Source organism: Gavia stellata, chromosome 1 (assembly GCF_030936135.1).
Source record: "Gavia stellata isolate bGavSte3 chromosome 1, bGavSte3.hap2, whole genome shotgun sequence".
Classification (NCBI taxonomy): Eukaryota; Metazoa; Chordata; class Aves; order Gaviiformes; family Gaviidae; genus Gavia; species Gavia stellata.
Window position 1 is genome coordinate 35,864,384 of NC_082594.1, and position 15,693 is coordinate 35,880,076.

Below are 15,693 nucleotides of genomic sequence, written 5' to 3' on the forward strand. Positions count from 1 at the left end.
CAATATATATGACCTAGCTTTCAATGGCATATTTCAGATATCTAGTTTACTTATTTCTGCAGTAGTGACACCATTCCTTCTTCTTAAACCCTTTTAGAGTAAGGATTGTGAATGTTAATTTTCAGATGTTGGTGCATAAATCTATTTTCTGTCTTATATTAGATGCCTACATTTGGTTTTGCATCTAAGTAACCTAGCTGGAAGTTAAAACTTTTAAAAATAAAAGCACCTTTACTGTGGTGGGACAAGATCTGGTCAATAATACTTCTATCTTCACTGAATTAAATGCAGAATATTTTATAATTGAGAATATTTAGCATAAGATATTTAGAATGTCTTTGGTATTTTTGAGCCACCTTTGAAAATATATTTGATATATGTATATGTCAAATTATGTATTTAAATATATATTTATATATGAAATATGTATATATTTTTACCTATGTAGAAATGTAAATGTAAAATTGATCTTTTGAATTCTAAGGGAGGTGGAATAGTACTGATCTATATATCCATCTGAATCACACAATGGTGTTGGTTGTGCTTATAATTGTAGTACTTAAAAAAAATTTACAGGACCACTATATTTTTTCTAAATTCAGAAGAAACACAAATATTAGGATGTTTAAAATACTCCTCTAAATAGTGCTAACAGGCAAGCTAAAGACACAAAGGACAAATTTGCAGGAACTATTTAATCTTAAAGATAAAAGTGATACTTTAATCAATAATATATTATAATAATGAGCAACTGCGTTGAAGAGTTCCACTCTACTTATATGCAAGGAAATATAGCTTTACATTAATTGTTGAATGAACTGCAGTCCGAGTACATTCACCATTTTTATGAGGGCACTTACAGGACCTTCATCGCCACAGCAGCTTGACGTTAATACCTTTACCCTTACAACACCTCTGCAAGGTAAACCTGATTCATTCAAAGAGTTGACTGAAACAGAGAGCAAGTAAGTAAATTATTCATCATCACAGTGGAAGCTTGTGGCAAAACTCCCATGTTTACTAATCTTCTGAGTCACAACCTCATGCCTTAATCACAACGTCATTTTTCACCTGCTTCAGAAAATGCCTCTTCACACGCTGCAGAGGTGTAGACTAGCAGTGCTTTTGGAAATCAGATTGGAAAATTTATCATATTTTTGAAAGAAGCTTCCCATCCTCCCTCTTTCTATATATATTCACTTATTGAAATTGAAACTATTTATGACGAAAAGACTGTTTAAAAGAATTTTCCATTTCAAAAGCCTTTTTAAAGGAGGTTTCAAAATCGTTGAAGCACCACATTTTAATATCTTGCAAATGGGAAAAAAATTGTTCATTTGAAGAAAATCACCTTTTAAAACATGAATTGTAATTAACAAGTAAAAAAAGACAAAAAAAAAATTTCAAAACATTAGATGAAACCATTTGATCCATTCTATCTTTTTAGAGAGAGAAGGACCCCTTTAAATTTTCAAGGTTCTTATCATTTGAATGGGAAACCTAAATGCTTACATCTCCACATTTTTGTGGAATAGGAAAACTATTTCCTATTAACCTCTGATTAAATAATAAAATCCCCCCTGTTCCCTGCCCTGTCCCCGCCCTGCCATGAAAACCATGTATTTGAAGCAAAATAGTCTATAATGCCTACCCTTCCCTTCTCCCAGGTTATTTGAATCTCTTGGCTGGTTATTGACTACAAATAAGCCAAGAAAGATATGTGCTTAGGAACATGGTATATGCTGCAAACAAATAAGTTACTACTTGATACAAGTAAGTTACTACTTGATATTTCTGTCATGAATGAGTGGTTTAGGCCGCTCAAAGAATCACTGTCAAGAATATTGGCAAAAGCAATTTTAATAGAAGTTTATAAAATGTGACTTAACAGAATTCGAAGGCAAGGTCCACTCTATGACTTACTAAAACAGATGAAGGAAAATGAAATTAAAATCAAATCGAAATTATTTATACAGAGAGAGAGAACATAGAAACAAAAGGGCTAAAGAGTAGGGAAGACCCTCCCGTTGAGTCAAGAGTTTCAGAATGGACTCCCTTGCTTTCTAAACTTCTCAAAGAGGAGTTTAGGTGCAGCTGGATCCAGACTTAGTCTCAGACTTGGTCAGCTGTTCATGTCTAAAGGAAAAGAGGGGGTACAAGGAACAAAGAAATCCTCTCTTCTCAGAGAGAAGTCTAGGTGCAGCTAGGTCCAGTCCTAGTCCGAGACTTAGACACAACAGTTTGTGTCTAGTGAAAGGAATACAGAGAGTAGGGAGGCCCTCCCACTGAGTTATGAGGTTCAGAATAGACTCCCTTGTTTTCTAAACTCCTTCTTAGAGAGGAGTCTAGGTGCACCTAGGTCTAATCCTAGTCCCAGATTTGGTGAATGGGCTTTATCTAAAGGGTTATGTGTATTTAGCAGCAATTTGAGGTTCATTCACAGTTTGAGGTAGATCACAAGATTTTAGTATCACTTAATCATGGATTAGTTTAACATTTACAAAGTGAGCTAATCACACCAATAACTTAATTACAGATAGATTCATACAGGCACGCACACAGACATATTTATATACAAAGGTACCTGTTAAAAATTCCCCTTGAGTTCCACGAAAATACTCACTTCAAATGTCTCAGCATTTCTCAACAGCACAGAGTTGAGCCTAGAGTAGAAGAAGGTTTTAGCCCAGGTCCCATCACTGGCTTGGAGCAGTCCCTCAGAATTTCACAAACATGAGAATTTGTGAAACCCTGAGAGGCATTCCACTCAGAGGGAGATGCTGGTTGCAGCCCGCTGCAGTTCAGGAGAGCTCAGAGGGTCTCACTTGGGACCGCTATCCCAAGATGGGTTCGCAAGATGATTGGCTTTAGTCATTAGCAAAAATGATGGCATTTCAGTAACAATGGTTTCATTCCACTTGAGCTGTGATCCAGATAAGGAATGTCCCAGGGCTGTCGGGGGATCACTGATTATTCCATTATTTTTGCTGTCATTACCCACCATGGTCAGGTAACAGGAGTGCCTGGTATAGTCAGTGTTGTTCCCTGCCTTAGCCATGCAAGAGTTGCTGGTACAGTCAAGGGACGCTTTAACCACCCAACTCGTTACACAAAGGCCAGGGCCTAGCTGCAGTTTCTGAGCTCATAGAGTGGCCCAGGGGAGAGGCGGAGGAGGGACTGCACCACCACAATTTCTCTGCTGAAGTATATTTCATTTATACATGCTTTTGTGTATTGCTGAAATGGCTTATTTCCTTTTATGCTAGACTGTTACATTTTCTCTACTGATGTAAAAGATCTGCACTGACCTATGTAATTACTACTACATCATTGAATAGTTGGAGACGTTAGGATCTAAGGTGCTTCTCTAGAGATACCAACACGTCCTGAAGACCTATTAGTTGTGATGGGGCTGCTCATATACATACAGTTTTAAATTACTGAAGTTCCACTTGCTCAGGGAAATTAAAAAGAAAAGACAGAGATTGCATAGTTGTCAGCATGGGTTTCTACAAAGCCCCTAGTTCAATATCGATTTAAAAACTACAGGGAAGAAACCTGTGATAGCACAGCCACTTGGAAATGAAGGGTCATTGCAGAAAAAAGTTTTCCAAACTTATTTTTGGGTTCTCTAGTCTATATATTTCTTACATGACTAGATATGAAAAAAAAAAATTTCTTTAATTAGCCATATTAGATAACGTGACAGCTCCTATAGTTATGTTCCTTACCTTAGAGAAATCATCATAAGAGTGAAGTAAAAGTCTGACAAGCTGTCGCGTTAAAGGGCAAGGCAATTTGGCAGAAAATAAACCCCCTTGTGTTCCAGTTTCTCCTCAGATATCAGAGGGGCTGGGGGCGGCTAGGCTTAGATTCTGAGTGATGCCCAATTTTTCTGTGTTACAAGTCCGGTCGCGTTCAATGTATTGAACTCTCACGATTACGGATACACTCGTAACACCGTCAGGATGTTACAAGTCTGGTCGCATTCAATGTATTGAACTCTCATGATTATGGATACACTCGTAACACCATCAGGATCTTACAAGTCCGGTCGTGTTCAATGTATTGAACTCTCACGATTACGGATACACTCGTAACGCTGCACACTTTCAGTCTAGTCGCGTTCCATGAACTAGCACGGCCACACTTAAGGGATTTGGTGGCATTCAATGAGAACTCTCACAGCTAGATTAGTGAATAGTGCAGTTTATTGAAGCAACAGATGCACAAGTTCTTTTGGATTGCCAGTGATAAAATTACTGCTTGCAAAGCATGTGCAAATACCAAGAATATGAGTAATATAGCCTGGCTACAAACGCGTTAAGTTATAAAGCAACTCTATAGAGATTTCTAAGTTTCCCGGGGACGCCCTTGGTATAACCAAGTGTTCAAATCTTACCCAGAGGCGTCCCTGTGGGGGGGAAGAGAGGCTCAGCCCGTCGACTGATCCCAGGTGTCAAAGGTGGTCTGTGATGGTATCTTCCCTGGCATCCTTCCTCTCTTAAGCCATTTTTATATTATTTGTCCTTACAGGTGGAGCTTGAGTGACTCTAGTCATACATACCTCTATTGTAATTGGTGTACAAGTTTCTCGTTTACTTTTAAAGGTATAGACTAAGAAAAATTCAGAGCGCAAGCTCAGTGAGGGGTGGTCACACCTCAGAGGTGGGTAGCTTTGGGATGGAGGTGTGTTTTCTGGTATTATAATGAGATTATAATGAGCAAAGTTCACTCAAAGGATAGTATTTTGTCAAAAAATGACAGACTGTTGGCTCAGGGTGGTAAATATGCAGCTCAGGGTAGTAAATATGCAGCTTGTCAGTTCCATAGTACCTTCCAGTTCCCGTCTTATCACAAAGCCTGGCCGCAGTGTATTCACTCCGCTCCACCCTCCGTGTAGTTTCTCTTAGAGTCAGCGCACCAAGCTCCCCTGGTGTTGCCAACATCTAAGGTTGCCTAGGGAACTTCTGTGGGATGGATTCCTTGCATATTCACCACACTGCACCCTGAAGATTTCTTCAATGCTGTACCTTTATTATAAATTTAATTCCTAAATTACCTCCAGCAATTATTCCACACAAGCGGATATAGCAGTTGGGTCTGCCTCTTAAAAAAGAGAAAATATTTTATTAAGAAAAGATTAAAGTGCAGTAGATATGAAATCTTTTTTTCTATTATTTTTCTGAACTGTGGAGGAGGCAAGGAATGATAGTCAGAAAACAAACAAAATCAAAACTTAGAATAAACACATTTTACCAAGATTTTTAATCTAAGCATCTTAATCAAGTGATCATTTTCTTACTTCAATGAGAATTTAAAGACATGCCACTTTTTAAGGTGACTCTTTATATCAATCTTTGTCATGGACCTAATTTGAAAGAGCACTGTTCTTATTACTGTATAAAGAGACGGCATATTTTGTACCATGTGTAGGCAAAGTTGCTTAACAAGATATTCAGGCACAGAGTCATAGAACTCAGTGCATGCATAAAGCGTGTTCTATCCTATTGCAATCTGAGCAAGTATTGGTATTGTCAGACTTAGAATTGGGCAAACTTTGCTCATTGAACTACTAAATAATGCAGACTACCATAATGAAACAGCTGGAAAAATATGAAACAAAGCTGTAGATGGCTCTACCATGCAAAGGATCTGGATCTTTTTTGTCACTCAGATAGCATATAACTTGTTAATGCCCTAGTTTTCTTTAATTGGTACTGTATGTTATAGTTACTATTGCAGTTGTACAGGTATGGAATTGTATTCTTTTTAGGGTATGTAAGAAGTCCAAAGTAAAAAAACCTTACTATTTCTTATTTACTTTCACTAAACATAAAGGTTTCTGATGTATTTTCAATACAATAAGCAATGGGCCAACTTCAAACCTGAGGTAAGTGTACGCTCTTGAGCTGGTTTTGGCTGGGATAGAGTTAATTTTCTTCATAGCAGCTAGTATGGGGCTGTGTTTTGGATTTGTGCTGGAAACAGTGTTGGTAAAGCAGGGATGTTTTAGTTACTGCTGAGCAGTGCTTACACAGCGCCAAGGCCTTTTCTGCTTCTCACCCCACCCCACCAGCGAGCAGGCTGGGGGTGCACGGGAAGTTGGGAGGGGACACAGCTGGGACAGCTGACCCCAACTGACCAAAGGGATATTCCATACCATTTGACGTCATGCTCAGCATGTAAAGCTGGGGGAAGGAGGAGGAAGGGGAGGACGTTCAGAATGATGATGTTTTTCTTCCCAAGTAACGGTTACACGTGATGGAAACCTGCTTTCCTGGAGATGGCTGAACACCTGCCTGCCGATGGGAAGTAGTGAATTTATTCCTTATTTTGCTTTGCTTGCATGTGCGTCACTTTTGCTTTACCTATTTAACTGTCTTTATCTCAACCCATGAGTTTTCTCAGTTTTATCCTTCTGATTCTCTCCCCCATCCCACCCGGGGGGAGTGAGCGAGTGGCTGTGTGGTGCTTAGTTGCTGGCTCAGGTTAAACGATGACAACTCTACATTGTATTTGACAATATTTTGTCTTAATAGTAATTGCTTTCCTGCCTTACGTGATCTATTTAAGGTGTACATGCAGTATATGTACTGATATATATATAGCACAAAAATACAGTCAGAGTTTAATAACTTGAAGGATCAGCAACACACAGAATCAACGTCCCATGGAAAAGAGAACATTCAAAATACAAGGTGTATTCAGAGCAGGCGGGATCTCCATTAAATGATTATTTGCTTTTTGTTCTCTGCTGTAGAGAAACAAATCTTTCCTCATTAACAAGAGCAGGGCTAATTTTATAATTAAGGCATGCACATAAAATCGTTAACTCTGTACAAGCACATTGCTGTTTAAATGTGCAGCTACAGCTTATGTAGGCAAATATGAGGTCTCTTGAAAGCAGTCAGCTTAGACACTAATAGCAGCATACAAGAATAGCTGCCTTATCTTCTTAATTTTCTTGAACAAGTGTAACTTCTGCACTTTAGGACTACAACACATCAGACGTTATTCTTTGAATACTTATCCAGTATTTCATAGTGCACCCACTTTGGGGTCTGTGTTGTCATGGCTAGACTGCCAGAAGTACCAGAGTTAGCTGGTTTGGCTTTTTTTTTCATGTTTACATGAACCTCAGTTGCACCTTTGAAGTGCAATATAGACATACCTTTAGAAATTAAGCCTGGAATAGTAACAACCTTTCTCTGAAGTAGTATTGGAACCATCTTAATCGCAGAGGCTGTGAAATTCCTTTGCCATATAATTAGTTTTTGAAAATGTAATTAGTTTTCATAACAGTATGGGATTAAACACTAAATGCTGCATTAATATATCAAAGGTCATTGTGTTTTGCATAGTAAATCAGAATATTTAATTATTCCTACACTACACAATGCAGTACCATGTAAGGAATGTCCAAACAACCTAGTATGTATATAAAGAACTGTGCAGCATTATATAGAGATACACACTTGGGTCTTGGAATCAGAGTAGCCTCCTAACAGGATTAATTGGCTCTGTCACAGCACAATGTTGGCACAATAGTACTGCTTCTAGTTCCAGATCCAGCTTGTGCTGGGGTAGCTTGAATGTCTCTGTATGGGACTGAGTGATGCAGTATAGATCTCTCCAGGTCATGAACCCACTCTTGATTTCTCTATATGAAGGTACAGGTTTTTAAGTGGTGTAACAGCTATGCTATTATACTGCACCTGATTTTAACATATTTATGTATACATACTAAAATTATGTATTATGTGGTGGCTGATAATGAGCTTCCCGCAGAAACCTCTGGGAGAGGATGTTTCACCCAAACATTAATTTCATTAGAAAGATTCAGCAGAATGAATCAGCACATATTTTTCTAGGAGTAGTTTAAATGAAGATTAATTGATTTCTCATTTACTTAAAAATTTAAGAACAAAATAAGAATGGTATTTTGTGCAATCCACTGCAGTATTCTTAACAATGATATCCTGTTTTTCTTATTATTTGGGGTGGGAGCTAATTAAAAGTTTTCACTCTTTTTTTCCCCCTGAAACAGCTGGAATAATAGCATTCCTTATGAAAAAAATTAAAAACAATTAAAAAAATCTGACAAAACCACATACAGACCATTTTACTGCATTGGTAAAGAGAACACCAACCAAGGCCATGTATCGTAAATAGAAGTATGGGCATAAACAAGATCTCTTAAAGCTCTCTGTGTAGTCAATCAGAACAGATAAGTTAATACATTAGATAACTAACTACTCTTTAAAAACCTCCAGATGCATTTTTTATCCTCTTTAAATATGAGGTAGCTGATATGTGAGCATAGATTAATAAGCTATGTCACATTTACTATATAGTCAGATTTGCCTGTAGCTTCCTATATTTGTAATTAGATATAACACATAGCTAATATCCTATTGATTCAGACTTTTGCTTGCCTCATGTTATTATAGTAACTGCATGCTAAAAGTCAGACCTTGACTAGACCTTCATATAAAACTTGCAATCTATTCCTGGTTATCTTATTGACTGGCTATTATGTTTGGATCAATCATCATAAACCTGACAAATGGTATCATATCCAATTTGCAAAGCTGAATGTAAAGGATTCAAAACTTTCCCTAGTTCACAGTGTTGGACAGAAGAACAGAACTGAGGTAGAATTCCCTGTTCTTGATTATTGAGTTCCACTAAAGTCTAATAGCTACACCACTCCCCAGCAGACTTGCAACTGATGAAATTAAAGTCTTCTTGTACTTAAGATTTCTGGCAATTCTTGACAATAATGAGACACAAGCCTTGCTTTAATCAATAGCTTCTAAAGTAACTTTTTTGTAGTTGCAGATGTTCATCATCAAATAAATATCAATGTGACATAGTCCTTAGTGCATTTACGTGGGGCAGTTGAATTTGGAAGTGTATGTTTCACATGTGCAGCTGAACCTATCTGAACCAACAGTTCTGCTTGTCCTTTTCCATGTTTGGAGGAGCAGACTGAATTTAGAAATGCAATGTGCACTTAGTGCTGTTAACAGCTAAGACCTGTCTGACCATTGGTAATAAATTGTTTAATTCTTATCTCAAAGGAAGGCAGATCAAACAATGCTTTTTTATGAAAGAAATGCTAGTGACTGAGGTGTTCCTTTCATTTTATCCCGAATATGAAGAGAAACTGTATCTTTGCAATTATATCTTCGACTGTTCACTCTCAACAAGGTCATCTCCTCTCCTGGTGACAATCTCTCAATCCTTCAGTAGGAATTTTAGTAACAGAAAACTCCAGGCATGTCCTGGAGGGGGGATTTATACTGGTGCAAATAGATTTGGAAAATACAGGTCTTAATACATTTAAATGTAATACATGTTTTTAAACACCATTTAAATCCACAATGGGAGTCGTATTTCTTTGCAATCTTTGTTTCTTTGCTTCCTTGACTGATTTTTGACTCCTTATGTTTTGTGATTTGTACCAGACAGTAAAGGCTGTAGAAACAAAACAAACCAAAACAAACCCCCCAAAACAACATGTGATGGAATAATAAGAGGAAATAGCAAAGTGAATCAATCATAACAGATGAGTATGAAAGCCCTGCAATTTTTAGGCTTCTACTCTTTTCCCTATCCTTCATTCTTTTTATTGTTATTGAGACTCTAAACTCTCAGGGCAGAGGAAGTCTAACAACAAGCTAGTAAAAGTGGTTGCTGTATTTTGGATCTTTATGTTGTTTAGACTATTACTGGCATTTAGTATTCAGCCTCTTCTTTCTATACTTTTTTTTTACATTTTTGATATCAAAACAATTAATTTCACTTCTATTCAGAAACAAGATAGGCTTTTTTCCCTGTTTTGATCATGTTGCATATGTTACGAATTTACATGAGTGGCAAATATCTAGTAATAGGAGTATAACATGAGGAAGCACCGGTTCTATTGTGGAATGATACAGTGATAATTTAATACAAATAATCCTCCCAGTGTTAAGAAATCAAACAAATCAAAATGGTGTTGCTATCTTGAAGGCCTCTCAACAAGCACTCTTTAACCTTTGTTAAATGTCTTGTGTTTACTATGCATCAGCTTTAAAGATCTAGATAAATGAATTAATTCACCTTTATCTCCTCGAGAAACATTATTGATTTTTATGAAAATGAATTAAACATTCACTATCAATTAAGTTCTGTGTTTGCTTTTTTAGAAGAGCTATCTTCTCACTGAATGAGAAATTTACCTACCAGCAAACACAATAGACTGTTGTAATGTCCACATATTGGCATACATATTGGATAAACAAAACCCAATTACACTTCTGCTTATACTGCATCAAGATTACACATTATGTTCAGACCTCTTTTTTCAAGGAGCAATGCCCAGCTAAATTGCATCACTTACTTATCCTAGGTTTCTTTATTGCTTAAACATGTAGAAAATTAAGTTACTGAGAAGCTTGGTCTTCAGAAAAAATAATAAAACAAGAAAAAATGAAACTCTTTTTGGCTTACATTTTATTCTTGCCTCTGACCACGTCAGTTTCCCTTTTTTATTTTCTGTGATAATAAGTAGCTTATTTGGATTTTGCATTATGAAAATAGTTTTTTCCTAAAGGTGCTTCGGCAGCAGTTCTGAAGGACTCTCTGGGACAATCTTAAGCACTTCTTCCTATTCTTTCTCTCCTTTGATTTAAACCATTAAATTTGATCCTAGATGTCTCTTTTGCTTGTTATTGTGTTTAAAGTAATAGTGTGTAGAAGTCTGGATGCAAACTGGAAAAACAATATTGCTTTTGAGAGCAGATGATTAACACAAAAGCATGAACTGGAAAGAGACAACATCTTTTCAGAGCAGGAAATACACTAGAAAAATGACACAGCTCCTATAGCAGGTTATGGGGCAGTGTAACCTCAGTGAGTGTCACATGCAAAGAACAGCTGAAGTAAAATCTCTTGGGATGAGTATGCACTGAACATAGACACTCTTACCTAGGCTGTTTTCAGAACTACTAACCTTTACAAGCAAATCTTTTAGTAACTAACATATAATTTACTCTTCTGCTTTGACTTATCCTAAGCAATCATATTCTCCCATCTATTATCAGCATTTAATCTCTTTTTTTATCCTACTTTATTCTACCTATAATTTTTATACTGTGTTCACTATTCATTTAAACATTTCCCTTAATGCACAAAGCAATAGAATTAGTAGGTTTCACATCTTACTTATTCACTTTTCAATATTCAGAGGCATATCTGGATAGAGACATTTTACTCGTATTCTTGGTTTGGTTTTTTTTACTTGTTTTAAAATGTCTGATGTTTGTTAAAGCAAAGGTGAAGAGATACTATGCAATAACAGCACAAATAGGGAAGTTGATAACAGCCATCATTTCCTTTCTCTATTGCTTTCTAATTACTGAAAAAAAAGTTCTCTCTCACAAAACTAGTCTTTTCTGTACAAGTCCATTGTCACACAGAGGTGTGATCATTGACTGCAGACTTAAAGATTTTGTTGTCCTTCAGGGTACTTCACTAATCACTGACATGACTACACTCTTTTATGTCAGTATCAAGGATCTTCTGCATGTTTAAGAAGAAAAGCCAATGAAATTTTGGCTTCTGAAAGATATCTCTGTATGAATTATGGAGTTCAATTAGTCTCCTAACTTACTTGCTTCCAATTAGTATTTAAGTTACATGAAATCTAGTCTGGGCCATCCTATTCTCACAGTTAGGTCTTTCTACCTTAGGGATGTGCTCCATTCCTGATTTAATCCATGGGTTCTAGCTGTAATCATGAATCAGAAACAATTAATCCTCAGCTTTGCTCAGAACTTAAGTACATCAGCTCAAGAAAACATAGCAAAGATTCCTGCATGTTTATATATGTTCTAAGATTCTTTCAAATTCTTGGCATTTCATTCAGCTGAGTGTGTATCTCTTGGGGACAACTCTGCATGAACCTAACTATAATTAGAAAAAAATGTAAGTTGATCGCTTTTCCTTTTTTTTACAGCAATGCACAGAGAAAACACGTTTGCAAATATGCATTGAGAAAGTAAGCAAGCTTTAACTGGAAGACATTCTTTGGCCAGGTTAAGGTTAAAATAGTCTGTAAATTACTCAAAACACCAGTTTTGAGATGTTTAGAAGTATAATCACCAATTTATAGCTTTGTAAATTGAGGTGTAATATTCTTGCAAGGGTAGGCAAGATCCATATTTATGAGAGAGTTAATAAAATGCTTTATTTCATAGGATATCAACTTAAGGAAGACAAACATTTGTAAAGATATTTTTGGAGATGAGCTCCCCTCTTGTGTGCATGTCACGCTTCCCTCTAGAATTGGTTCAAAATCTGTAGCTTCAGGTTCTCTTATTCTTTGTGCTTATATATGACTGAAGAAGGGCAAAAAAATGCCAAACAAATCAAAGGTTGTACTCACTTATAATTATCTCCATGATCCACAGTGGAGATCCTTCTAAAAGACATACGTTAAGAAAAACAAAGAAAAAAATAGTCTGATTATGGAAAGTTAGATTATTAAACAAGTTCTTCGCCATTGCTCTTTTCCTCACTTCACAGAATCACATAATAATCAAAGACGCATCTCCTATTTAGTCATTCTCCATAGGAATCATGCACATCACCTCTTGATCTTTAAAATATGATTCTGTAGAATAAAGCTTGTGCTTTTTTTCTATAACATTGTTGAAAGGAGAGTCAGGTTTGGTGAAAAGTGAGAGGACACAGAAATGTAAAGACCATCCATTGCCCAGAAATAAGTTCCCATAGAAGAGAATTTTCAGCTTTTTGCTACATCTTTATGAAGTTCATTTTACCAAGTTGCAGAAGTCGGAGCTTCCAAATGGATGTGGTTGGAATTAGTAAGATAGGAAACAAAGACAGACAACTGACAGACCCCAGAGAGAATATTGGGGGTTTCTTGTTTTTCCTTTAGGTCTTGGAATACCTTTTAGGTATTGAGGGGTTTTAAAACTACTGGATTTTTTCTAAAGTCATACTACATATTTTCTTTGTTCTCCAACCCATTGAAACTGCAAAGCCAATTTCTACAGTTTATTTTTTCATATTCAGCAGAATAGGACATTAATCTGTTTAGTGTTCATATGCTTTATCATTTATCCACACAATTTTATTCTTTCTGTTTTCTAGCGACCTATTAAAAATGCTACTTCTGCCAAAAGAAAGACAAAAGTTAGTTTCGAGTGGTTCCCCTATTTCAAATTTCATCTAAGTTGTTAAGCAAAATCAAGTCATTTATATCTCTAACAAAAGAATACAATGCATTTTGCTAAAATTTTTTTGCATTGTAAAATTCAATATATTTGTTTAATATATTATCTGTGCATCTGGTCAGTTACATTCAAAAATCTCTGTAGGGAAAAAACCCACATGGTATTATTAATTCTGAATATCATGTTAATGATTCTCATACAAGACTAAGAAGGCATGAACGGATAAGCATAAATTAATCCGTATTTAAACTGATGCGCAAACACATAATATAGGGCATATATCTCAGTGTGAATAAGAATGTTTTCTTGAATCACGGATTGAAGCAGAGTATGCAAAATTGAACTAGTCTGATGACAAACTTTGGGAAAAAAATAGGTAGATTAATTTCTTCCTATTTTACCAACTAGATGTAACTAACTGCCCTCATAACATTTAGTTATGTGCTATGCCTTAAATTCATATAGTTTTATGAAATTGTCCCAGATTCTTGTAATTTTCTTAGTATTTAAACTCAAAAGCAGTCTTGGCCATTTATATAACATTCTAATTCAAGAGTATTTACAAAAAAATCCATCAACTTTATGAAGCTAACATGCTCTTTGGGTCTAAAATAGAGTAATTTTATTATTATTTTTATGGTTTCCTGTAATAGGGTCTTTAGGGACATTAAGAGAATTGCCTTGCTCCAGGAAGAGCTACTGACTGAAGGAAAAACAATCCATTTTTGTAGACAGAGTGGAAAATGTTGACTTTCCCATCCAGTCAATGACTCCTGTCTCTGAATGGTTCTGCAGGTTAGTACAGAAGTAATAATCCTGACTCCTCCTCCTTCTCCAGTTACCATGTATGAGATGATGGGGAAGAATTAGAGTATGAAGTAAAGAAGTCAGAGTAGTAATCCTCATACTAATATGTTTAGCCTTTCACCCCATAGATAGAAAACTTAAATTATATTCTAACTTCATGTGAGAAAATCTCTGCAAATCTGTATACTGGAAAAGAATCACATAAATGGCAGTTGGTACAAATATGTATCACCATGTTCCAGGCTAAGAACAGTTGAATCTTGATCATTATGCATGACTATTTATGTTAATAATCTTATGACATGAGATTCTGGATAGAATACTAGGCCTGATCCTCCATTCTATTTGAACAGTTTAAGGTGGCATGGCTTACTGAGGTTGGATCAGATGACCTCCTGAGGTCCCTTCAGACTTAAATTAGCCCATGATTTGTGCTTAGCAGTGCTTAACAGGAGGAGAAAAAGGTAGCAATAGCTTTTAATTCCAATTAATATAAAGTTTCCAAATCATGCTGTTGATTACCAGAACAAAAAATGATACAACCAAGGAAAGAGTTGAGACTGTTTCGGGTTTTATGCTGATTCTATTCAAAGTCAAGTCTTTAAAGAAGCTGCAACCTACTTTCAATTAGATGTTGATCAATTTGCCACTGTATCTCAGAATGGCTTTTCAAATAACAACTTGAAAACAGGGTAAAGGTGTAATTTATTCTTCACAGAATTCAACATTGTATTTTTCTCAAAATGACTTCTAGTGAAAAATTCACCCCCACAGTTGGTTATTTTTCTCAGATTTTTGGGAGCACATAAATACAAGCTCATCAGGAACTACTCTTTTTACAGCAGTAATTATGATGAGAACTGTTATATCAACCCTAAGAAAAGTGCAATAGATCATGTTCTTCTCTGTTTCTGTAAAGCCAAAAAATTAACACCTTGCAATCTATGATATAAATACTTCGATAAGAAATTGAGGTAGTTCATCGTTATAGCTAATATTTTCAGGAAGAAAGAAAAACTTTGAATTTTGAATAATAACACATAAACTTTAATTAGTGACCCAAGAGAACAAGCCAAGCTGAATAAAAAAACCCTAAAATTAGTAACAGGCTAACAGCTTGCCCATTTCCTTGGGCAACATGTGGCTGACAGATGATGTGATATTCGGTGACAGAAAAATTCTGATCCTCTTTCCCACTTTTAAATTTTTTAAATTCTATCCACTGAGAAAAATTAACAATTTCATCAATATCATCACCAACAGAATCACTCAAATACAGAGGTTATTCCTTATTTAAAAGAAGTGATAATAAGAAATGTTTGTGATTAAATATTCCTAGTCTTATGCCAGTGATATAGAGGTGGTAGTAGAGGTTATAGTCAATGCTGATTTCATTACTTAAATGCTCATTATCACCTATCCTGATTTGCATTCTGGATCAGAAACACCGCCTTTATGATATAACCTACTGGAAAATAAATCAATTGTTCTTCAAATATTACCTCATAAAGATTCCATAATTTCATTCATTTTCTTCAGTAAAAATTAGACATATTTATTTTCATATATATATTTGTTATGAGAACATCCAAATTTGCAGATCAGAGAACTGGTACTGAATAAGCAACTTCAACTT